General features: G+C 42.9%; 1 protein-coding gene and 1 long non-coding RNA gene across 12 annotated transcripts in view; one reads left to right on the top strand and one right to left on the bottom strand.

Annotated features, from left to right (window-relative positions):
* Window positions 1–26,899, bottom strand: part of LOC137518649 (transducin-like enhancer protein 4) — a 175,553-nt gene that overhangs the window by 140,551 nt on the left and 8,103 nt on the right. The window lies entirely within an intron of this gene.
* LOC137552886 (uncharacterized) lies at window positions 1,692–24,216 on the top strand. 2 transcript variants are annotated; one of them, XR_011027186.1, is made up of 4 exons: window positions 1,692–1,769; window positions 5,284–5,379; window positions 21,358–21,499; window positions 24,111–24,216. It is a non-coding gene; the product is annotated as an uncharacterized lncRNA (long non-coding RNA). The 2 variants fall into 2 exon arrangements; XR_011027188.1 differs by lacking the exon at window positions 1,692–1,769 and adding an exon at window positions 1,825–1,903.

The raw sequence follows: 26,899 nt of genomic DNA, 5'->3' as shown, positions 1-26,899 counted from the left end.
CCCTGCTAGTTCGATGGAAATCCATCGAAATCGATCGAAATCGGCCGTCGATCGGTCGATTGGCCAACCGATTTGCGATCGATCGATCGATCGATCGACCGCGATCGATCGGTCGGCCAGAAAATCGGCTGAGTGTATGGGCTGCTTAAAGGTGACAAAGGATGAAAACTGCACAGGTCAAATCAATACAGACCATCTTCATTCAACAAGAAATGCTGCTTCTGGCTTGTCACGCAGAGGCTGAAGAGACCCTGAAACAAAACATACTTCCCAGCTAATCACAAGTACATGAAATAATGGTCCCGCTGTCATTTTTGCTTCTACCAGACTACACGTCTGAAAAGCTATTGACAGCTATACAGTGATACTTCTGAAATGCGGTACCAGTTTTCCAATACATACATGCACAGCTATCAAACTAATCCGCCGCACAGCCCAGACAATTAGCCAACATACACACTGGCTGTGTTGATCATGTAGACCTGTGTCCTTGGGGGGCGGTGCTACACTGAGCAGACACTGGCTTTCAGGAAGGCTCTAGTTTGATCATTGCAGACAAAGTACATACTGAAATTCATCTTGGGTACTAAAACCAGTAAGGGCTGGTGCACACCGAGCGGCTTTTTCAGCGTTTCTGCAGCCGCTTGCGGCTGCGGATACGCTTGGTCAATGTATCTCAATGGGGTGGTTCACACCAGAGCGGGAGGCGTTTTGCAGAAACGCATACTCCCGGGGTGAGGCATTTTTTGGATTGAAGATGCGTTTCTGCCTCAATGTTAAGTATAGGAAAAACGCAAACCGCTCTGAAAAATGCCAGTTCAGAGCGGTTTTGCAGGCGTTTTTGTTACAGAAGCTGTTCAGTAACAGCTTTACTGTAACAATATATGAAATGTACTACACCAAAAACACTTCACAAAACCTCAAAATGCCAGCTGAAACGCTACAGAAAAATAACAAAAAGCGTTTCAAAATCTGCTAGCATTTTGCGGATCTGCTAGCGTTTTTTGGTGTGCACCAGGCCTAAAAGCACTCTGTCAGTACAGTATTTCCAGGTCCTAATCAAAGTGTATGGTCAGCTTTATAAATAAAAAAAAAAAAAAAAAAAAGACACGAGTTTGCTTTGACTGCAGCCGATACGCTGCTAGGCCTCATTCACATTACATGCCTTGCTGAGCGCAGTTCGGCAAGATGGCGTGCGTTGCATTCTGATTGCACGGCAACCTACCATTTGATAGTGTAAACAAGGTCTTAGTGTGACCCCAAACTCGTAAGGGCTGCATATGCTACACAAACACTCTTTAAGACCTTGTCCACAGGTATGAGGACTGACACCTGGCAATGATGGGTACTTGATCCCTTAGGTGACAGTTCAGGGTGAATCAAGAATCCCTCAAATCGATCAAACAAATGCAATCGGATTGATAGAGACTATGTGCAAAATCGACTGTAACCGATTCTAATGGTGATTGTACAATGACAATTCTTTCAGAAAAACAGTTCAGGCATCCGGCTGAAAGGCCTAAACCATTTTCTTTAGGTCAGTGCCTTCTCTCAGTCTCCATGTCTATGAAAGGTAAATAAAGCCCTGTTACAACCTCACTTCCCCTCCCTGTGTTGCCCGATTCCTTTCATTCAGCTCTAGTTCGTTATGCACCTGCACAGAACTACAAATCTCACAATGCAGCAGGCCACCTAACATCCAGTTCCATGGCAACAGCAGTGCTCTGCAATGCAAGAAAACAAGGACCTCATATGAGAATAAAAAAGAGGTTTGTGCAGAGTAAAGAAAGGTAGCAGAGTGTGTTTATTAGGCATTTTACATATAATTTACGGAGTTTCAAACCAGTTTAAGAACCTTCTAAACAGCTTGAACTCCAGATCTGCATTCCAGAGCCTACACAAGGTTAGGAAATGATTTGTGCCTGTGTTACAAGACGCACATACAACAGACTTTCAATTCGGAGTTCTCTGGCATGTTTCTTTACTATGCCATTGTCCATGACTGAGTGGCCCCTTCCTGACATTGGAATATTTTCGATAACTGTATAGCAAACGTACAAATACATGTATCGTATTTGAAAGAATATGCAGCATCTTCATTTTCTGCTGAAATTTAGTACAGTACTGGCTGGTCGTTATTTACTAAGTTCTTTGTATAAATAAGCTAGTGTTGACAAGATTTTAATGACTGTAGATATACGTTTCTATACTATATAGAAAGTGGGTAAAAAAAGCTTTCTGCAGATTTTATTTTTTGAAATACAGGCCAAGGCTAGCCTGCACAAGCAACAGTGTAATTGGCAGGCACAAAACTTCAATACAAGTCCATTTGGACTAGGATTATCCTGAAGTGGCAAATTCAACTGTGCTTCAACCAATTCTTGTCCTAAGAGCTACTTTGTTGAAAGCAGCACAAAGAAAATTTCAATTAAGCTTGAGTATCTCTGCAACAAGCGCAAAAGGACTTATATCCATCTATGTGATCCAAGCTCTGAAAAAAAGGTTTTGATTGCACCTGCCTTCTATTACTTGGTTTTACTTATAAAAATGCATCAACATAGGAAAGATCTCCCCAGGGGTTGCTGCACTGATAATGGTAGCCAGTTTTTTTATTTTAGTCCAAACTTGGGTCTCTAACGCTAACCCCAACAATCCCCCCCCCCACCCCCACCCCACCCCCAAAAGTGTCAATTAGTGAATTCTTGCTGGATGGCAGCATCGTGAGGGTGCCACATTTGTTTCAAGCTCCTCTGCCATGTCGGACATATCTGGTCAGAGTCTTGGGTGGAGAAACCTCAGAGAACATCTGTAATCACATACAAAGCCTTTACAGTGTATAAAGAAAGCAGAGCTGCCAATTTCTGTGAAAAGCAATTCTCCACCATCCTGTGGTTGCCTCGTTCAATATACATCAAATCAGAAGAGGTTTCACTCCTCCCTGTTTTGCACTTCTACACCCCTATACTCTCCCAGTCTAATCAGTGACGGAAATTCCTGCACGGCAGAGCTGACAACTATGTTCATTTTATCTACTGAAAACTCACAGGGCTGATACCAATTCAATTAAAGGTGTGCACACATGCACAATTACAATAGGCCATGGGGATGGGGACTTGATCTTTCTAAAGATGGTTTGGGGTTGAATGCTGTACAGAATGCTGCTATGAGGGGGGGGGGGGGGAGAATAACGCTGTGCATAAAAGGAGCAGCGGCATTGAGGAGAAAAAAAAAATGTGCTTGTCCTATGTACAGCCAAGACAATCCTGTACTTTGGGTAACTGCCTGCGATGTACCCATGCTTTAGTCTCAGCAGAGACTGCCAGACCAGCCGTTTTGGTCAACTAATGTGTACAAGGCTTTAGGCTGTGTACCCACCAAGCAATATTTGCGGCGATGTTACTCATCACCAGGAAACATTTAACATAACCATGTTAAACAATGTTGCCCACGTGATAATCACGCCATGGTTAAGCAACGGCAGGTGTATGGGAACTTTAAGGGTACAGAGTGATAGATAGAGAGATAGAGCGATAGAGAGAGATAGATAGAGATATATATATATATATGTATGTCACTCTGCACCCTTAAAGTTCCCATACACTCACTTGATTTTCCAGGCAAATTTGATCATATCTTCCAGAGATGAATGCCACAATGAAGCTGCCTGAAAAGGGGAAGTTGGGTGTAGCAAAGTTTGATTTCAGGATGACTGATGAACCCCCTCCCCTCATGTATAATGTGCTCCCCTCAACACCATGCAGAATGGCTGAATGTCGCAGCGGAACGTGCGTTCACCTGTCCACTGGCAAGCTCAAATCTCTTCTCTCCATCGCGGCTGGGGTGCCAGTGACCAGACGGCAAATACATGGTCATAAAACGTACATGCCACTGGGTCATAAGGTACAAAGTAGGCCTGAACGATTTTAGGAAAAAAATTTAATTGAGCGATTTCTGTCTGAAATTGCGATTTCGATTCACTGTTTCCTTCCAATCAAGCTTTGTTCCCCCTCTTTGTCTAGTTGTTCCCTCCTCTGTCTCTTTGTGCCCCCTTTGCCGCTTTATGCCTCCTCTGGGTCTTTCTCTTGCCCCCTTTGTGTCTCTGTGTCCGCTCTGTGTCTCTCTGTGCCTCCTCTGTCCCCCAAGCTGCATCAGTTCTGGACATAGCTTCTAATGCACGGAATACTTTCTGTATGTCATGTGACATACAGGAACCCGGAGTTCTGCCAAGCACACTTCTTCAAACTTCCCCCATGTGGAAATGACGTGATCGCGATAATTGCCGCTTTGACGATTCCGAAATTGTGATCTTGGTGAGCGAGTTTTCGATTTAAATGTGATTTATCTTTCAGGCCTAGTACAGAGGCCCCACGGTAATGGACAAAGTATACAGGAGGAGCATGGCATTGTCGCCAAGGCCCACAGAGCACATCTTAGATGGGAGTGGGAAATGGGAATAAGAACTGTAGATGGAAAGGGGGAGGGGGGGGACTGGGCATGACCTGTGGACCCAAGCAAGAGATGGCAGCTCCACAGATCTTCAAAAGATTTCATGGAGAAATCTATTGATAATCTGTGTACAATGTGTGGCAGTAATAAATCTCCCTAAATCAGTGAAAGATCTATCTGATGGTCAAATCTGGTGGCCACGAAGAGTGTATGGCCACCATTAGATATTAGACAACATTTGAGCAGAAATCTTGTGCAATATCTACCTGACCATTGCAGCTGCAAGTTCTGTACTGTCTGATGCAGTACAAAGCTATGCAGAGTCTTCATCACTTGTTGCTGCCCACAGTAACCACTTTCCCCAACCCACCTCTCCAATGGGGTGGATCAAAGCAAGTTACATACACAAACTGACAATATTGCTGGAAAATGCTACTCTTAACAGATTTTTATTAAAATTGGTGCTAGCATCTAATCTACTGAAAAATTAATGGAGTATGACCACCGTAAGCCTCCTAAGTACTCTAGTCATGCATATATAGGCATAATAAACAGAGCAGATGGTGGTCTATGTATTAAAACATTAAGTGACACTCTAGAGGTAACGCAAGTCTGGCCATCTAACTTTAGCAGACCTAATGGGGGTTATATGTTTGTAGTTTAGTCTGTTATGATGTCAGAACCACAACAATTGTAATTGACAGCATTCAGGATATTGTTACATATTGTTAACCTAACAATCCCAAGTAGAATTTCACATTCTTGTTGAAACTGAAAATTAAGAAATTAAAATCTGCAAAAGCAAACAACACTGTTTCCACTTCAAACTGTAACCAGCTATGGATTCCAAAAACAGACAGCTCAAATTGCACCTTTGAGACCGCGATAACAATACTCCAGAGGACAGACTGCCTAGAAATCCCACCTTCATGCGTGAGTAATTAGCTACCCTCAACAGAAGGTCTTGTCACCTCTGCACAAAATGTACAAAACACTGAAGCACTGCTAGCAGGATATGCCCCACCCCTCAGGCAGGTTTCATCAATGGCTGAAATCATGTTTGCAATTAATCCTCGCAATGTATACCGAACTAGATATTGCTTTTTATCTTCCAACAGTGGAATTTCCTTTTTAAAGAGGAGCGGTCAGCCATACTATCTCAGAAAAAAATAAATACAAATATGTAAGTAGATAAATACTTGCTCTATTTACATAACCGACGTATTGCACTGTCCACATTTTGATTTTATAGTGATTTTTCAACAGTGTAAAAAAATCCTTAGCAATTTCCATTTTAAGTATGGCTATTTTGAAGCCAATCCCGATGTCATATCCTCCCTTACTCTCCTCTGCCCGCCCTCAACTATAGAAAGCACATTGTCTCACCATTAAAAATATTGGCCAAACAGAGAGGAACAGAGGTGTGGGAGGGGAAAACAGGCGGCAAAGAGGCTTCAGCCAATCAGTCTGCATTAGATAAGTCTAAGGGGAAAGTAGAGAAGCAAAAAAGGACAACACAGCATGCCCTGCAACTTCCTTTGTGTGGCAATGTACCAAATAAGAGTCAGGTAAAGTGGGGAATGATCATTTATCAACAAGAAAAGTAATAGTGATTTTAACTTTTGGATTGCCTGGTTAGCATCCTTATTACTTGTTTACCAGATAAAAATAAAGAATTGATTTTTGATTTTAGGCCCGACAGTTACACTTTAAGGATAGGCTCTAGTAGTCTTTGCTATTCTAATCTAGTCTTGCGTAAACTTGGCAAACATGGATGGTTAATGAGATTAAAATCATTCAGAAATGATGCAGCAGCATTATGCAAATTCCGTATGCAAAAGGTGGCATTTGATACACCGTCAAGGTGGTACTACATTGGTCTATTTTCAACACTTTGCACAGCTGCACACTAGTTTCATGAGGCATCAGAGATGGTAAGAAGAAAAAGATGGAAGTCTCCAAAGCAGGCTAATGACAGGTGTACTTTAGCAACTGAGGCATATAGAAGCATCAAACGCAAAGGGCCTGTTTCCACTACACTGAGATTGGATGCAGAAAAACTGACTCCAATGAATGCCTATGGGAAAATCTGCATCAGAAAAATCACGTTTAGTGGAAACAGGCCCATAGGCATTCATTGGAGTCAGGGTTTTTTTGCATCCAATTTAGGTGTAGTGGAAACAGGCCCAAAATGTTTAAAAGGACAACTGTAGTGAGAGGGATATGGAGGCTGCCATATTTATTAATTTTAAGTCTTATCAGTTTCCTGGTCATCCTGCTGATCCTCTGCCTCTAAAGCTGGCCATACACTGGCCCGATTTGCCGCCATTTCGACAGCACATTCGATCACTGGGATCGAATCTGCTGCCAATCGTTCATGCTAAACGCACCTGCCGATCCGATTTCCTCCCGAAATCGGATCGGTCCGTCGATCGCGCCATGCGGGAAATTACCGCCCGCGGTTAAGGAGCGAGTCGCTAGCGGCAGCCGATCCGATACAGTTATACATTACCTGTGCTGGCTCCCGGGCATCTTCTCCGCGCTGCACCGCTCTGTTCCTGCTTCCATTACAGCGTACATTAACTTCCTGTGTCACTCCAGTGACCAGGAAGTTCAGATAGAGGACATTCTATTCGAACTTTCTGGTCACGGAGTGACACAGTGTACGCTGGGACGCGGTGTGGGATGCAGTGCAGCGCGGAGAAGAGGACCCGGGACCAGGCTTCAGGTACTGTATACGGGGGGGGGGGGGGGGTTCACGGGGTCGGTGGCAGGAGCAGCTCAACAGATTGTGATCGGTTTCAGGCTGAAATCGATTCACAATCTGTTTGCATTAAAGGCAGCCATACGATCCCTTTCTGATCAGATTCGATCAAATAGGGATTTGTCAGTTGGTCGATCTAATGGCAAATCGACCAGTGTATGGCTACCTTTATACTTTTACCCATAGACCCTGAACCAGGGCTGTGAAGTCGGTACAAAAATCATCCAACTCTTACTCAGTTTATGAAGCCACCGACTCCAACTCGGACTCCACAGCCCTACCCTGAACAAGCATATGCAGATCAGGCGTTCCTGACATTGTCAGATCTGACAAGATTAGCTGCATGCTTGATTCTGGTGTGATTCAGACAGTACTGTAGCCAAATAGACCAGCAGTGCTGCCAAAAACCAGGCATTGCTTAAAAGAAAATAAATATAGCAGCCTCCATATACCTCTCACTAGAGTTGTCCTTTAAACTGAGTTCAATAAAAAAAAAACTAGCTCTGTGCACTGTGGGCTGTATGATAGCACGAACATCACAATACTTGAGTAGAAGAAAAATTAGTTACTGCAAATAGGATCAAAAAGTTACACAATTCAACTGGACCATGAAATGTGCACAAAGGGATATAGAGATGCAAGATGGCTTACATTTATCGTTCCTAGAAATTAGAGCACCTGTCATGTTAAAACCATTATAGCTTACGACCTACAGGTTAATAAAAATATAAGTGAAGTGCAGGCATGTGAAAGTTGGCAGTTTCACGAAACGAGGAAAAAAAAAAAAAAAATCACCTGTTGTGATGAAAATTCTAACTGCATTGAAAAGTGAAGGGCAAATGGTTGAACTTAGACTTTCTAATCTGACAGCTTGTTAGAGTGCTTGAACAAACTGATTAAACTAAGAGTGTTCAAGTGCTTTTGTCTTTGTTTACTTATGAGTCAATCAATGTCCAAGGAGGAAAGAAAAAAAAAACCATACCTTTAATCGGGCCAGATTAACATACCATAAAAGTCTGATAAGATGAAGTAAACTGTACACGTAAGCTAAGGAAACTTTGTCAGTGCTTATATGAACAGTTATTTGCAAGTCATAAAGTTCAGTTAAAAATTACATAAAATCAACATTTATCACAATGTCATAAGGAAAGCCATAAAAATACGCTTCACAAGGTCAGCGATTTGCTTAAACAAACACCCTGCTAACTTTAAAAAGGTAAAAGAGCAGATGTATTAAAAATGCTTCTTAATAGAAAAAAAAAAAGAAAAAAAAAAAAAGGACTCTTAACACACTTATGAAAAATAAATGGCTCCCAGGTCACGTCACATACCAGCAGCCATGCACAGACGCCAGGAAGCCGCAAGCAACTACAGGACGTCGCTGGAAACTGAGTATTTTGTTGCTGGCAATCCCCCCTTTCCCCCAAAAAACACTTTGCTGTATTATCTAAGTGAAAACATAGATAAGAAAGTGCATTGAATAAGGGTCTATCTGCATGCAACCCATCATACTGCTTGTTCTTTCTTGATGTGTAACAATAACTATAGCATTTTCTATCAGTGTTGCTTGTCCAACATTGGATTCTAATACTGCAGTTCCAGAGATGTGGAGACTGATGACTTGGGCAGGCGTTTCTCCTATACACGGGTGCTTCTCCTACTTTTCGTCGTGTGTATGCAATCCATAGATATAAATTATAAAATTTCACTGGTTCCCTCGAAACTGACCTTAACCTATTTTAGGGACAGACTTCCTCTCAGTTTCACTTTAATACTGTAGAAAATGTCAGTGCTACAAAAATGCACAAAGCATATAGGTAGTCCCTGACTTACAAACGATCTGTCAATGCAAACAACCCGAAAATGTAAATCTGATTCTGTGGGAACAAGTCAAAACCAGTTAAAAAAAACACCTTGTAGTATAAGAAAATTGATTTAAAAAAAATTTCAAACAAAAGAACCGGAAGTCAGGTGATCCAGGGTCCTCGGAATGTTTTTCGGAAGGCTGCCAGATTTAAACTTGCAGGCTAGAGATCTGCTTTTAGCCAGGTTTAACTACATGGGAAAATCATACAGTTTTCTGGAACAGGCCAAAATGAACATGTTCCCATGCTGAATATAGGATCTTTTCTGACTAGTTCATTGTGGTGATGGAACAAAGTCCGGGCAATGCACAACTTTCCTGGAAGGATGTAGGACATGTCAGATAGTCATGCCATCAATGACATATCTGTTGCAACAACATCAATGAGCTGATAAGAACAAAAAGGACAGTACCAACAGGATCGTACATCGAATGTACTATGACCGTCCATAGTGGAGCTGCAGCATAGTGTGAACCCAGACTTTAAGCCCAACCAGAATGCCGCTTTTGGATCACCACAATTTGCCTGCCGTGAGTGCATCACAACTAAAAACTTAAAATTTGCATAATTCTACCTCAACTGAGAATTATTTGCATCTCAGTGACCAGGCATTTTGTAGCTCTCATGGGTGGCAGGACGGAACATGACAAAGCTGGAAATCTCAACACTTTCCAAGAAACATGCATACAGACTAATGCTGGAATTTGTTTCTTTCCACTTTCTGAATTTACAAAAGATCTTTATTTTATTAAACATATCATTGATATCAGTCCCTTAAAGAGACTCCGTAACAAAAATTGCATCCTGTTTTTTATCATCCTACAAGTTCCAAAAGCTATTCTAAATGTGTTCTGGCTAACTGCAGCACTTTATACTATCACTGTCTCTGTAATAAATCAATGTATCTTTCCCCTGTCAGACTTGTCGGCCTGTGTCTGGAAGGCTGCCAAGTTCTTCAGTGTTGTGGTTCTGCTATGAACTCACCCTTCCAGGCCCCTCTCTGCACACTGCCTGTGTGTTATTTAGATTAGAGCAGCTTCTCTCTTCTCTCTTATCTTTTACAAGCTGGATAAATCGTCCTCTGAGCTGGCTGGGCTTTCACATACTGAGGAATTACAAACAAGGGCAAAGCTGTTTGCAGGAAGAAAAAGAGCAGCCTGAAACTTCAGTGCATGGGGGAAAGAAACACACAAATGATCTCTTGAGATTCAAAAGGAATGCTGTATACAGCCTGCTTGTGTATGGATGTATTTTTCTATGTGAGGACATACTGTACATCAACCTACTTCCTGTTTTGGTGGCCATTTTGTTTGTTTACAAACAAACTTTTTAAAACTGTTTTTAACCACTTTTAATGCGGCGAGGAGCGGCGAAATTGTGACAGAGGGTAATAGATGTCCCCTAACGCACTAGTATGTTTACTTTTGAGCGATTTTAACAATACAGATTCTCTTTAATAGTGCTAATGCTAAGAATGATTGAGAGACTGATGTAGAACATTACCAAGGTTAAGGAGTAGAGTAACACCAACCTTGCTAACGCAAGGTCATATTAGCAGATGCTGAAGTATGTAGCAAGTGTAACCAGTACCACATGACAGCCATCCAAGGATTAAAGATGCCAAGCAGAAGAGTACCGATAATAGAGATTTGTTGACGGTGTTCTAGCTAGATGGTCCACAAATTATTACCTGAGCCACCTCTGGGAACTCTTTTACACTCTTCAGATCTTCGCTTTAGATTTTCCTAGGCTGAATGGATAAGCCCTATGTAGTAGTAGCAGTAGTAGCAGTAGCAGCAGCAGCAGAAGTAATGGTCAGGGGATTTCCCCACTCCCCTTCCCCAGAATTGAGTTTAGCTTGGAAGAGGGTTTTGTTGGAATCGCTACTGAATTTCTCACAGTGGGAGCCACCCATTAAATTTTTCCTCATCCACTCTCCAGAGAGCATAATAAACTGCTCAGCAGACAGCAGAACAGCATCTCTGTACAGTAATCCAAAATGATCACCAACTACTACTTCGGGAGACTGTAATTTTTGCTCCTCTCAGCAGATCTAAGAAATCCCTGGGCTGGGTATTCCTTATAGACCCATCATCTCCTTTGCCTGCAGCCTGTAAACTATACACAGCAGTATTAGGACTGCTACCTGTTATACTGACAACCTTTCTCAACTCTCTGCCCACTGAATGCTCTACGGCTATGTATCTCAAATATATAATCTGAACCACATAGCAAGTCTGAGCTAGGCAAAGATAGTAAAGCCTTGTACACAAAATGGATATGATCCTCAGCAGAGTAAGCCAGTTGAGACTCCTTCTGCGCAGTGGCCCCAGCAAGCCCCACACCCCCAATTATGGACTGCCAGAGACCATCTTGTTCCACAAACATTGCTGGTATTTACAGCAAGCATTAGAAATCTGACATTATAGACAGATTTTGGGCTAGTCCATTTCTCCACAGGGGATTCTCAGCATGACCTTTATTCTTTATAAAAAGACATTCCCTGAAAAAGATTAAAGGTAGCCATACACTAGTCGATTTGCCATCAGATTCGACCAACAGATAGATCCCTCTCTGATCGAATCTGATCAGAGAGGGATCGTATGGCTACCTTTACTGCAAACAGATTGTGAACCGATTTCAGCCTGAAACCGTTCACAATCTGTTGTGGTGGTGGTGGTGCTGCTGCCGCCGCTCCCCCCGCATACATTACCTGCTCCGCCGGTGCGACTGCCCCCGGTCACCGCTGCTCTGTCTGCGCTCTGGTCTCCAGGTCCGGCATGCCTCACTTCTTCTAGCCCGGCAGGAAGTTTTAACAGTAGAGGGCGCTCTACTGTTTAAACTTCCTGCCGGGCTAGAAGAAGTGAGGCATGCCGGACCTGGAGACCAGAGCGCAGACAGAGCAGCGGTGACCGGGGGACTGGAGTCGCGCCGGCGGAGCAGGTAATGTATGCAGGCTCTATAGCGTCGGTCGTCGGGCACTCGAACGCCGCTAGCGACGCGCTCCCTACCCGCGGGCAATCGACGGTAATTTTCTGCACGGATCGATCGACGGGATCGGACTAAATGGATCGAAATTCGGCGTGTAGCTTGAACGATTGGCAGCAGATTCGATCCCAGTGATCGAATCTGCTGTCGAAACGGCGGCAAATCGGGCCAGTGTATGGCCAGCTTTATACAAAGATGCTGGTCAGCCTCCCTGCTCACCATACACTTTTTTGGCAGCTGGACAGAGCAACTGCCATTCACTAAGTGCTTTTTGAAAATAAGGAAATCCCTGTGAACTCCCCATGAGGAGATGGGCTAGTCCAAAACCGGTTGGTTCTGTCAGATTTCTACTACCTACTGTAAGTGACAGCAACATAGAAGAAAAGTAATTCATGGCTCATTTTACTCTGGAAGAAACAAACTTCTTAATTGGCTTGTTAACATATATTTTACATTTTAAGATTTTCACGACACAGGTCCTTTAAGAACATTGGTGCCACTTAAATATGCCAATAATTGAGTTGGAAGTATGATACAGGTATAGAGAACCAGTGATTTAGTTACATAAAAACAGCTAATAAAGGCAACATCAGTAGGTACACTTAAAAAAGCATAATCTACCTCTGAAGCTAAATAAAAGGGGATTCTGCTAATGCCAGCAGGAAGCAGCCATCCTTCACACACAGCTAAGAGGATCAGTCTGTAGCTGTGTAAAATGGCTACAGCAAATGGCTTGCCCTGTCACCCAGAAAATAAATAAAAAGCGTTACACTTCATTAATTTCTCTTCTATCAGATTTGCCTGCAGTGTCTGATGTATCAAATGCAAGAAAATGGAGACTAGCTGAATCTGCCACTTTATAGATTTATGCTTCCTCCACCTATGCAAAGCATCTAGGAGTTCCCCGTGGCAATGCTGCAAATCACTATAAGGGAAGGACTTTAAATGTCTTGACAGATTGTACTGATATGAAGAGAGGGAAAGCTAACTGGTAACCAGCAAACATGAAAAATACTTTGTGATCAGTCATTCTGCCTTGTTGGGGTTGACTTGTGTACAACTAAAGCTACTTTCACACTGCAAGTTTATTATTATTATTATTATTATTATTATTATCAGGCTGGCTGGACTTTCAAAACAGAATTCCTGTGTGACTGTCAGACATAGCTTTATTAACATCGGTTTTTGAGGTATCCAAGCTCATACCTTATATCATCGCCCACAAAAGGTAGTTGAGAAGGAGCTGGGAGGGGGCAGCAACTAGCCTTACTGTGAACAGATAGTTAAACCCCCTGACCACTTCCACTGTCTGCACAGTCTGTTGAGACACGTTTTTGTGGTAAATACTGCAACAATATAGCACTACAGCGTTTCATCATCTATTCCTGTGTAATGTGAAAGTATCTATATTCCCAAAGCCTCCTCAGTGTATTAAACACACACACACACACACACACACACACACACACGGCAGGGCAATGAGAGGTACACAGTAAAGTTGCAGTGCTGACCACAAACAGCTAATCTATGTTAGCATTATGGGGGAGGTAGGCTGTGCCAGGTGCTTTGCATAGAGGAAGGATAGCCCTCTTCAAAGTAAAGAGTTATTGGGTACGGCCTACCAAAAGCCAGATAGATACTTATACATTGTATTCTAAAAAGGACAGACATGCAACACACAAGAAGAAAAAAAAAAAACAAAAAAAAAAACTTTGAGCTAATCAAAAGGAAAATCTGCCTTCATATGCTTTAAAGAGAATTTGTGACAAATTTGCCCCCCCCCCCACCCCCCACCCAGAAAAAAAGATAAAAAATTAGTCCGCTGATGCTGCCTCTGACACAAATCTAGCTTGTGTAGTATTGTGGCCATTAACCAAACCTGGTGCATTATACAGACAGCCATACTGCTGGATCAGCTGGTTTGAGTGCAAGCTAGCCCTATCGATCTAACCTACTCCACCCACTCCGTTGTATGCTGCACCATCATCACAGAATGCATAGCTAGCTTCTAGGCTAGCGACACATCTACACAGAACTCAGCCCTGAACGGTCTTCCAGGGATCGAGTCCTGATCTCTACAAATATCAGTTATTGTAGATGTGTATGTACCTTAAAGGACACATATCAAGTATTCCATTGTTACTTTCTAGGTGTGCTACATGGGCTCTCATGTAGTAGAACAAAGTAAGCTTAAATATCACAATGTAATAAATGTGACCTCATTACCACTGTGCATCACTGTTTGATAACCAAGAGTAGAAGGGGAAAAAAATTATAACACACACCCTAGTGACCTACATATGAGCTCAGCCTTGCATTTTACATGGTCAGGCAATAACTGCATTTAAAGTGTAAAAAAAAACTGGGGTGGGAATGTGTTGAAGTTAGGTTTTATCATCATTAAGCACAGCTTTATTTGTATACCATATGTTGAGAGGGGGAAAAAAAATAATCATGCTGCAGGTTTCTGAGCTAAGACAAGCATAAAAGGAAGAAGAAAAAAAAAAAAAAAACAGGAACAGAAAGCAAGATCTGAAGACGCAACATGTTTTGCTTGGTTGCTGAAGACTGCAAAACCACAGTTCTACACAGTTTAATGGATGTGGCTCAAAGCCACCGAGTAATACTTTGGTTTACCAAAACGCAGTAAACAGTCTTGTCTGGGTCTCTTAAATTTTCCAGACCTCTCAAAACGAAAGAAGGAAAAAAAAATGCAGATATTGTCATAAGTCCAACAGATGGATGAAAGTGCCCTCATTTCAATGTATAATTTTTTTTTCTGACATTATAGCCTATAGCTGGACAATTACAGACAGATTACAGCTATTATGTTTACTTAAGAAACTTGCCAGCATATCAATGACTGAGCTGCACACTTTGTGAACTACTCATTTACAAAGTTGTTTCGAGATAATAACTACTTGCTATTTGCATTTAGCTTGTGAGGGGGAAAGCAAAGAAAGGGGGGGGGGGTGTTAGAGAGGCACAACTCATTACTTATTACTCAACTCTTAATTCAGTGGCTCAGTTTCGCTTGGGCAGGGGATTAAATCAATAAGTGTTGACAGACATGTTATATCAGTGTGGTTGTCATGCCTCATATTTTAAGCAGTTCTGGGAATGAGCTGTTGTCTGTACTTAACGTTCCACTGTGGTTGCAGCAGCCCACGATACGATCCCAGAACAGACTACACAACCAACTCTACCTCAAATATCTGAGCAAACAGAGCCCAACACACAGCCTTCATGGTTTACCCACAGTGCTCACTCATCCTTAAACTAGTGCAAATCAGCATAGCACACATCTGTATTAAAAACTTCCACAGAATAAAAACACAACGGCCACAACTAGTAGGTCATCTTTCAAATCTTACCGCAAAACAGAAAGCCATATACACAGCAATTAAGTGCAATAGTAAACAATGCTGAAATTAAAGTTTCCTTTCATGTGTTTTGTATGTGCAAGGCATTTTTTAGAAGCACCATTTAAAAAAAAAATTACAATCTTTTACTGTGGAGGTTTTTTTTCTTTGGACATCTGAAGACTGAGCCTTGTACACACGAGGATTGTCGCCTGCAGTAAATCGGTACCCAGTCCCTCGGGCGAGAGCTCGGGGCAGAGTGCAGTACAGTGGAGTGCTGTAGCTATGGAGAGGGATGACAACACAGCACAGCACATGACTGAGCAGGGAGGGGTAAAGAGGAGAACAATAGCTTTGCACAACAAGAGTGTGTGCATCAAACACCAGAACAATAGCTTTGGTCTGCATGCAGACAACATGATCTAGTAGGCTGGATGCCTCATTAACACACAAACTAGATTGTCAGCAGAGGTGGCACTGACCAGCCACCTCAGGCCAAGAACTAATGCTGGGATTACACTATACGTTTTTTACGTTCGATACGCCGCGCGATTAGCCATTCGATTTTCTGCTCGATTCTCATATCTTCCACCCGTTTTTCTTATCCTTTTTCCATTGACTTCTAAAAGAAAATCGAGCGGAAACATCGGACATGTCAGAATTTTATCATCGAAGGCATCTATTGGAACGATTCTTACAACAATATGCATCGTGTAAACTCAGGATAAGTGTACCCAAAACAGGGAAAGAATATCTTACTTATCTGGGGCTTCTTCCACGCCGTGTAGCCTTATTGGTCCCTCAGTTTCCTCCCTGTCCACTCCACCGTGTCCCTCAGAAAGCTTTCCAGCTGGACCAGTGGTTGGACACTGAGCATATGCAGCCCAGGCACCTCCTCGATAGCACTCCTCAGGCCAGGAGCATTCTGTACATGTGCAGAACGCAACTGAGGAGGGAGTACAGACCAGGCATGTGCTTTAGCCCACGATGGTCGATCTTACAGAAGGGCACAGTGGAGCACACCAGGAGGAAAACAGAGGGACCTGTAAGGCTACGGTGGGCTGGAAGAAGCCCCAGGAAAAAAAAACAAAAAAAAAAAAAAAACTCAGGTTTACTTTGATTAAAAAATGAAACAGGAATTTTAACCGCATCAGCTAGCCCTTCAATAACAAGCAATAGTAATTTACCCCAACATGTACAGGATCTTCTCAAAAAATTAGCATATTGTGATAAAGTTCATTATTTTCTGTAATGTACTAATAAACATTAGACTTTCATATATTTTAGATTCAAATACATACAACTGAAGTAGTTCAAGCCTTTTATTGTTTTAATATTGATGATTTTGGCATATAGCTCATGAAAACCCAAATTTCCTATCTCCAAAAATTAGCATATTTCATCCGACCAATAAAAGAAAAAAGTGTTTTTAAAACAAAAAAAGTCAACCTTCAAATAATTATGTTCAGTTATGCACTCAATACTTGGTCGGGAATCCTTTTGCAGAAATGACTGCTTCAATGCGGCGTGGCATGGAGGCAATCAGCCTGTGACACTGCTCAGGTGTTATGGAGGCCCAGGATGCTTCGATAGCGGCCTTAAGCTCATCCAAAGTGTTGGGTCTTGCGTCTCAACTTTCTCTTCACAATATCCCACAGATTCTCTATGGGGTTCAGGTCAGGAGAGTTGGCAGGCCAATTGAGCACAGTAATACCATGGTCAGTAAACCATTTACCAGTGGTTTTGGCACTGTGAGCAGGTGCCAGGTCGTGCTGAAAAATGAAATCATCTCCATAAATCTTTTCAGCAGATGGAAGCATGAACCCACTTTTGAACCAGAAACAGCGGCAGACGCGCCTGACCTGGGCTACAGGGAAGCAGCACTAGACTGTTGCTCAGTGGTCCAAAGTACTTTTTTCGGATGAAAGCAACGTTTGCATATCATTCGGAAATCAAGGTGCCAGTGTCTGGAGGAAGACTGAGTAGAGGGAAATGCCAAAATGCCTGAAGTTCAGTGATGGTCTGGGGTGCCATGTCAGCTGCTGGTGTTGGTCCACTGTGTTTTATCAAGGGCAGGGTCAATGCAGCTAGCTATCAGATTTTGGAGCACTTTGCTTCCATCTGCTGAAAAGCTTTATGGAGATGAAGATTTCATTTTTCAGCATGACCTGGCACCTGCTCACAGTGCCAAAACCACTGGTAAATGGTTTACTGACCATGGTATTACTGTGCTCAATTGGCCTGCCAACTCTCCTGACCTGAACCCCATAGAGAATCTGTGGGATATTGTGAAGAGAAAGTTGAGACGCAAGACCCAACACTTTGGATGAGCTTAAAGAGGAACTGTAACATGAAAAGATCCCCTGGGGGGTACTCACCTCGGGTGGGGGGGAAGCCTCCGGATCCTAATGAGGCTTCCCACGCCGTCCTCCATCCGTCAGGGGTCTCACTGCAGCCCTCCGTGGAGTCCGTGCAGCGGTGACGTCAATATTTACCTTCCTGGCTCCTGCGCAGGCGCTCTGACGGCTGTCGGCTCCGAACTACACGGAAATACCCGATCGCCGTCGGGTCCGCTCTACTGCGCAGGCGCAAGTGTCCTGCACCTGCGCAGTAGAGCGGACCCGAATGAGATCGGGTATTTCCGTGTAGTTCGGAACGGTAAGCCGCCACAGCGCCCCCGCTGGAGCCAGCAAAGGTAAATATTGAACTGACAGTCGGCACAGTCGCCGGCTGTTCGGAGGGCTGCGGCGAGACCCCCGTGGGACAGAGGACGGCGTGGGAAGCCTCATTAGGATCCGAAGGCTTCCCCCACCCGAGGCGAGTACCCCCCAGGGGATCTTTTTAATGGCCGCTATCGAAGCATCCTGGGCCTCCATATCACCTGAGCAGTGTCACAGGCTGATTGCCTCCATGCCACGTCGCATTGAAGCAGTCATTTCTGCAAAAGGATTCCCGACCAAGTATTGAGTGCATAACTGAACATAATTATTTGAAGGTTGACTTTTTTTGTTTTAAAAACTTTTCTTTTATTGGTCAGATGAAATATGCTAATTTTTTGAGATAGGAAATTTGGGTTTTCATGAGCTGTATGCCAAAATCATCAATATTAAAACAATAAAAGGCTTGAACTACTTCAGTTGTGTATATTGGAATCTAAAATATATGAAAGTCTAACGTTTATCAGTACATTACAGAAAATAATGAACTTTATCACAATATGCTAATTTTTTGAGAAGATCCTGTATAGCCTTTTCTTTCCCTAACAACAACAAGTAGAATTATTAACTACCCCACATCCACTATAACAAGTGTAGCCAAAACTCTTCCCACCACAGGATTATCCAAATCCTTGCACCTTTGCAGCAAATATAACCATTCCTGCCCCACTAGAACAAGTACTCCGTACTCAGTTTCACACACCTCCAAAAAAGCACAGCCACAAGCCTCTTAAAAAAGCAATTCTGCCAAGGTACAGGCCAAAGGAGGAGAAATTGAACCACAAAGTCCCAACCCTGCATGTAGACACATGGAGGGTGTGACGTTATGCAAGAACTGCTGCAACATGGAAATGGACGCATGTTAAAGAGAGGTTAAAAAAAGTAGTTAAAGAATGGGTAAATATAATGCTTCACTGTCTTTGCCAGTGCCGCTCTACATTGCATCTTGGGGAAGACACAGAAGACCACAGGCAGGCAGTGTGACTAGAAGTTAAAGGGAACCTTAACAGAGTGATATGGATGTTTCCTGTTAAACAATACCAGTTGCCTGGCAGTCCAGCTGATCTCTGTGACTGCAATAGTGGCTGAATCACACCCTGAAACAAGCATGCAGCTAATCCAGTCTGACTTCAGTCAGAGCACCTGATCTGCATGCTTGTTCAGGGGCTGTGGCTAAAAGTATAAGGGCCCGTTTCCACTAGAGCGAATCTGCATGCGTTCTCTGCATGCGGATTCGCATAACCAATACAAGTGGATGGCCCTGTTTCCACTTGTCAGTTTTTTCCTGCGTTTTTCTGTGCAGGATTTTTCTGCATGGTAGAGCCTGCAGAATTCGCCTGCGTGAGGAATGCAGGCGATTCGCAGGCTATGTATTTAATAGGGAAAACGCGCATGCGTTTTTTGCCGCGACTTCGCATGAAAACTAATGTAAATTGAACCAGGCAGTGACATGATTAAATTCGCATATACCCTGCCTATGCGAAATCGCGGCAAAAAACGCACGCGGAATCGCATCTGCATGTGATTTCGTCAGCGGTGGAATCCCAGTGATTCGCACCGCACTAGTGGAAACGAGCCCTTAGAGACACAGGATCAACAGTAGAGTCAGGCAACTGGTATTATTTCAAAAGGAAAAATCCATATCCTCCTCAGTTTAGGTTCCCTTTAAAGTTCAGGCAAATTTTAACCAAACAGGGGGAAACTGATGTTAACCTTCCTTTCATCTTCCTACTGCTCAATTATAATTTCTATACATTCAAGAATGTACAGTGTAGATAATGCATACTTGCAGGTTAATTGGCTTCATTTAAAACTGGCCCCATAATGTGGTAGGGATAATAGACAGTCACCCTGCTGGGGAACATTAATCTATGTGAATTACTCCATGTAATCTGTACAGAGCTACAGAAAATGTCAGCCCTATGTAAATGCATAGTCATATGCTTGATTTCCGTTGATACTGGTGCAACCAACTGTTCTGCCATTTTAGCTTTAGCGCCTATTTGAACTGCTCGCAGACTGGATGCAGAAAAACTGACTTCAATGAATGCCTACAGGAAAATCTGCATCAGAAAAATCAGAGCTCACACACACACACACACACACACATTACACTTTAGGTAACAAGTGGACTTTTCTTCCTCACCAGTGATGGTTTTCGACCGAACAACGCAATTCAGCACTAAAACCTATAGATAGACTCAAGGAGAGTTCACTTACTTGCACTTCACATAACTTCGATGCTTCCTCATTCCAGAACCGAAAGGAGGAAGTAGCAGAGTCACGTGAAATGCAAGTAAGTGAACTTCCCCTCACCCTCTCCACAGGTCCGGTGTTTAATGGTGCTGTATTGTGGCGCTTGGGTGAAGCGGAATGATGTTCCGAACTGGAAAACCAACACCACCCCTCACATCTGCATCGCTTCCCCCAAGTCCACAAGAAAGAGGTTACCCCTTCCAGCTAATATGCCTATTTTTTCACAATACAGTCTGCAAAAAAATTGGTCACAGAAGCTAAACACCATCATTTAGTTTTATAAAAATAAACTACTGCTCTTAATGTGGGAGAACAGGGAATTCCAAATGAGAAATCTCCCACAGAATTCCAAGAATGCATAGACTAATGCAGAGGGAAAAAATTATATTGGCATATTATATGAAACACCCAGGTTTAAAAGAAGGTAATACTGCGCAATTCAGCTACAGCTTTGATTCCAGTTTCAGGCAGAGCTATCCCCTTCTGTAGGAAGAAAGATACTTGCCTAGTTTTATTATACATGCACTAACACAAACCATATCCCACAAAACTGGGAAAGTCAATATGGAGTTTTACAGTACCCAGGGCACCCCTAAGTAGAAACAACCCGCTTGCAGAGGCCACAAGTTACTCCCACAAAGACGATTTCATTTGTTTGGGGCAAGTACAGGTGGACTGCAAGAACCAAGTTTGTTTTGTGTTTGTTTGAATAGGAGCATAATACAAAGGTTTAGGACCTATCAATTTACCAAGAAATCAATAACAAAACCAAAATGTAGCCATGGTAATGATCCACTTTTGTTTGCACCTTCATGAATCTGCACCTGCGCAGCCAATCATGCCGATCAAGGGAGACTCATTACATTTCGTTAACATGACTGGGGACTGTTTTTAAAATTGTAACTCTTGTAAATTTGAGATTGCAAATGTAATTTTAGCTTTATTTGTCCATGTTGCAGATAGAGGCTCCCTACATGTCTCACTAACTTCCTGGTCCAGAGTGCACTGCACGTTATTACAGAGATGACAGTGAGCATGTCTGGAATTTTCTGAAGCTGATTTATCAAAGACCGGCGCTCAGAAAGCTGAAGCAAAAATGAGGTAAAAGTCTGCAAGGTCAATCTGCCAGTGTGTGACCTGCATAATGCATTTTTTATTGGTTAAGGCTTAGTTCTAGCGCCATGAAGCAGTAAAAAAGATGAAAGATAAAGCAGTCTGCTAGGAAGTGACGGTGCAAGCAGTAGGTTGTCAAAGGGAATGCTTGTGAATATGCCCTTAAATTACCATTACCAAAATAGTGCAAGAAAAACAAAAAAGTTTGCTTTCTTAAAACAGAAAGAATTTGCGATAATTCAGGTTGGAGTGAGCTTGAGATGTCTCCCAGAGCAACACTGCTGAATATATGCAAATTAACCATTGTTACCCTTAGAAGCTAAACACACCCCCAGAACCGCTGAAATGCAATGATGTGTCAGCTTGTTAATTTGTACAGAGCCATAGTATTCCAACATGCATACAGACTGTTTCGGATTGTTTGATCCTCATCAGTGCATGGCATGGATTAATTTGGCTCTATGCAGTAGGGCTTGTAACACCGAGAGGGACAGACTAACCAGCAAGCTCATGGTGACCCAAAATAGTGCAAACAATGTAAAGACAACAAAATATGTTTGGGACATGTACATGATAGAAGTAGTATCTTGGACACTAAAATGTGGAAGGTGCATTGCTTTATTAGTAGGAGGGCTTTTCGGTCTCTTTGATCCCCCTATACATTCCTAGTGGTTTGGGTCACCCTGAGCTGCTTGGTTACTCTGTCAAAATGTGGAGTAAATCCTTTGAGAATTTCTGTCACTGCAGCACAGCAACTCACTGTATTTAACCATGGTGACAAAATGACACTTCATTGCAATCCGTGCACTAAATGAAGAGTCTGACAGCTTTCAGTTTATTCAGCAAATACACTACACCGACTTCCAATGAGATCAGAGTCAGCAGAAGCTTGGAACTAAAGTTGAGGTACTTATTCAGCAACTCAGTTACACTGCGTGTTCAGATACTCATCTCACTGTATTCATAATAATTATTACTAAGCTCTCTGCTGTATGATTGCATGCATCAGTGTTCTCCCCAGGCTCTTTTACCCGGGTGCTCCACCCGGCTAGATTTGGTATCCACCCGGCTGTCATCGGCTCACCTCCTCACCTTCTCCTATGCTGTAAGCACAGTTGCCCTGCATTTTTAACTCGCCCCACCCGGCCACTTTTTCATGCCACCCGGCTACTATTTCATGCCACCCGGCTGGAAAAAAATTCTGGGGAGAACACTGTGCATGTCCGTCTTCCCCTGGACACGCCCCCTCTAGCTTAAACCTGCTGTGATTGGCTGCCACTCTGGCGAAAATGGAACTAGTTAAAGAACAAGGTAAAGTCCATTACCTACATAGCAAAGTTAATTTTACACATTTCGTATGTGTGTCTTCCCTACATAATCAGTACCATGACCCCTCACACCTTAATGGTTTATAATGCATACCAGTTCCATTTAAATGTACAAGTACCTCTTAAAAACAGGGCTGTGGAGTCTGAGCTATTTTGGGTACCCAGAGTCGGAGATTTCATAAACTGAGGAGTCAGATGATTTTGTACAAAATCCACAGCCCTGGTAAGTATTAGATTAAGGAGTCGGAGTCATTTTGGGTACCCGGAGTCTGTGGTTTCATAACCTGAAGAGTCGGAAGATTTTTGTACCAACTCCACAGCCCTGCTTAAAAGGGAACCAGAGGTGAGAGAAATATGGAGGCAGCCATATTTCCTTTTAAACAATGCAAGTTGCCCGGCTGTCCTGCTGATCCTGTGTCTAATACTTTTTGCCATATACACTAAACAAGCATGCAGATTAGGTGCTCTTCCTCAAGTCTGACTATATTAGACTCAGACACTACTGAGGGCAGAAGATCAACAGGACTGCAAGGCAACTGTCATTGGTTAAAGAAATAAATATGGCAGCCTCCAGATCACCTTCATACAAGTCCAATCTACAAGTACACAGGATTCAACCTCATTCCAACAGTTCATTGTTCATCACATGAACGCCCAAACACTGGTTAACATAAATGGAGAGAGGATAAAAGTGCAGGCAGGCACATCCAGTAGCAAGCTTATCTACAGGTGGTAGATGGTGGTTGTCTAATTGATGAACTCTGTACTAAGGGCAGTGTAGTGTAGCTGCCGCTGCAGACATGAGAGATCATTTCCACAGTCTCGCCATATTTGTAGTGATCATGTCCAGTATTTGATCAGTACTGGATTCAGATTGATAGTCTATTCACAGTTCTATAAAAACAAAACAGCACTCCACTTCATTTTGCAAAAAGTGATCCAATTAATTTTCATAGCTTTTTTCCTGTAACTTACCAAAATGTGTCAAGAAAGGGTCTAGTATACAGTGCAGAATAATACTGACGTGTATGCACGTCAGCACTGTTTACAGCATGTTTTGTATTGACGTGTATAACCGTCAATACCGCTAGGGAGTAAGGGACCATTACTCCTTGCCAAAAACTAAATCTTGAGATTATAGAGATATGGCCATCCCATGCAGAAAAAAAGTAATGCATTTAACTGTATTAATAACCAGACAATTTTATTGGCATTTGCTTAAATGCAACCGACAACTACTACAAGCAATTTTCATTTCTGCTATTTTCCAGGAAATACTGATCTGAACATTTCTTAAGCACTCACAGAAGAAGTGAAACTCGACTGACACTTCTGCCACCCATGTACATTCTACAGCACTACGGAAATGAATACAGTACAGCTATTCTCCCCATAGTCTATACATCGATTACAGAAAGACATACAAATGTTTTTCTTGCGGTGCAGACAGATAGCAAAATTGTTAAATAAACTTAAAGGGAACCCGAGATGAGAAGGGTATGGAGGCTGCCATATTTATTTCCTCTTAAAGAAAACCTGAACTGAGAACTAAAAGTCAAAATAAGCATGCACAAGTCATACTTACCTTCCATGTAGTCTACTGCTCAGTGTCTTTCTCCTGTCCCGCGTCCTGTTTGTTCACTGTGATCAAGGGGATTTTCCGTCCTCCATTTTGAAAATGGCCATTAGCCATAACAGCTTTCTGGTCAGCACACAGTTAAACTGTAACATCGCCCACTTGAGCCATAGGGAAACATGGACACATCAGTTCTCCTCTCAGCTGTAACTGACAGCAACTGATATTTTACTGACAGCAACTGATATATTTCAGATCTGACAAAATATTGTCAGAACTGGAAGGGATTATTGTCAGAAGAAAATGGTGAGCTTCTGAGAGGAACTGATGGCAAGGTAACTCTGTAATGTTCATTTGAAGTTACCTCATGTGTTTATTTGAAATATTTGTACTCAGTACAGGTTCTCTTTAACCACCTTGGCGGTAATGACGAGCAGGGGAACAGCGCTGGGGGGGGGGGGGGGGGAGGAGTGTAGCTAGCCTAGTTCTAGCTACACCAACTTTAATACTTTGTTGTTGTTGTTTTTTTAAAGCCACCCGCGGCCGCAATTAATTGAACGCCAGGAATGTTAAACAATACCAGTTGCCTGACAGCCATGCTGATCCTGTGTCTCGAATACTTTTAGCCATAGACCCTGAACACACATTCAGCAGATCAAGTACTCTGACTCGGCTGACTCAGGGGTTATGGCTCAGACACTACATATGTCGGAAGAGCAACAGGGCTGCCAGGCAACTGGCATTGTTTCCAAGGAAATAAATATATGACAGCCTCCACATATCACTCTCACCTCAGGTATCCTTTAATGGACTCAGACGTAACAGACACAGGGCCAACTGTGGAGTAGGGTGTAGGAAGCCTGACCCAACCAATAAACATCAGAAAGGAAGACGACAACTTGGCCAAGTAGCCAGAGTGAAATCAGAAGATTTGGTAATGCAGTAAAAAGTACATTCACAAGGTAAGGCAAGATGTTTTTAGATGGCCTCATTCTAAATGTCAAGTTCCTAACTTATGTGCAATGTCAAATTTATTTTATGTGTCACTACAGTGTCTTTCCAGTCGTTTCCCTACTCAGCAGTTATCCCAGGCTTGCTGGAATGATATGCTGTAGCCAGCTCAAGCCTAGTTATATCAGGCTGCATGCAGCAAATTTAGTGTGTGACCAGGAAGGTCAGCATCCGCAGTGACCACTGCTTAATACCACAGAGTGGTGCATCTGTGACATCACGTGCAGGCAGGGGAAGCAGTGAAGAACATAGCTATGGTCAGTTGCTGGGCTGAACTGATCAGCCTGGCGGATCGCTGGACGTTTGGAGACGCCCCGAATTAATCGGCAGAGGCTGACGTTATTGGCCGCCTCCGTTGACTTTAACCTAGTGTGTATATGGGCCTTAATTTAGAGGTCCTTGGTATAAATAGCATTTGGATCCTTTTGTATGTGCATTGGTAAGTATGTAAACATCAAATCATCACAGCTACATTTGTATAAAGGTGTATACACAGACACAATGACTGTCACTTGTTGGTGATTAGTGATCAGGACTCAATCCTTCGGGGACAGTGCAGGGGGGAGTGTTGTACAGACCCATCACTGACCTACAGACTAGCAATATGTTCTGTTGCTATAGAGAAAAGAGGAGGGCTGACGGCACACCAGGCAGGGGTGAGTTAAGGAACAATGGGCTTGTGTATTAGTAGCGCATCACTAAAGATAGGTGCCAAATCTTGTGACCAGGGCATAGTCATTTGTCACAAAAGCGCAGGAAGCAGTATCATAGATTCTCAACTTTCTCAGAGTAGTCGTCCTGCTGGGAAAGTAGGGTGAGGTTAAATACATGTGGCAAGGCTATTAAAAACATTCAAAAAGGGGTCTGCAAGCTATTCTTAAAAGCAAAAACAATCAAGGCACCCTTAGAAATCTGCAGGAAGGGGGGGGGGGTTCTTTTTTTACCCAGCATCTCCAAAACCCCTTTACACTTGCCAGGGCTGCTGCAGGTTCCAGCAGTGAAATTATGCTTATGCCTTGGTTACTGTTGGCCTCTGGAGGTGGGCCACGCATCCCACAGTGAGATCTCAGAGGTGGTGTGATGTTCACACCCCTCCCTTCTCTGTTTATTTAGAGGAAATATGGCTGTCACAGCCACAATCCTCCCCATTAATTCCAGCAGGAAAGCGTGCCTTGAAATTCATCCCCATCTGCCCAGATGAATGATCCAAGTGAGCCTGAACTTACAGACCCTTGGAAGTGGGTTAGCTGCTGGATTTCCCCTAGCCGTCACACATCAGAGAGTATACACAAAGGTACTGCAGCTCCTGGAGTACTGATTATAATGCTCTTTATTCCACATTTGGGGAGAAGGGGGGGGGGGGGGGGGGAACAACACACACTTTACAAAATGTGCAAAAAACATAAAATATATGCAATGCGACTCCTCCAGTTAGAGCTCAGCACCGATTTGCTGTAAATCTTTCATACGCTA

Source organism: Hyperolius riggenbachi, chromosome 1 (assembly GCF_040937935.1).
Source record: "Hyperolius riggenbachi isolate aHypRig1 chromosome 1, aHypRig1.pri, whole genome shotgun sequence".
NCBI classification, from domain to species: Eukaryota; Metazoa; Chordata; class Amphibia; order Anura; family Hyperoliidae; genus Hyperolius; species Hyperolius riggenbachi.
Note: the sequence above shows the minus strand (reverse complement) of the source record. Positions and strands in the feature narration are given on the sequence as shown.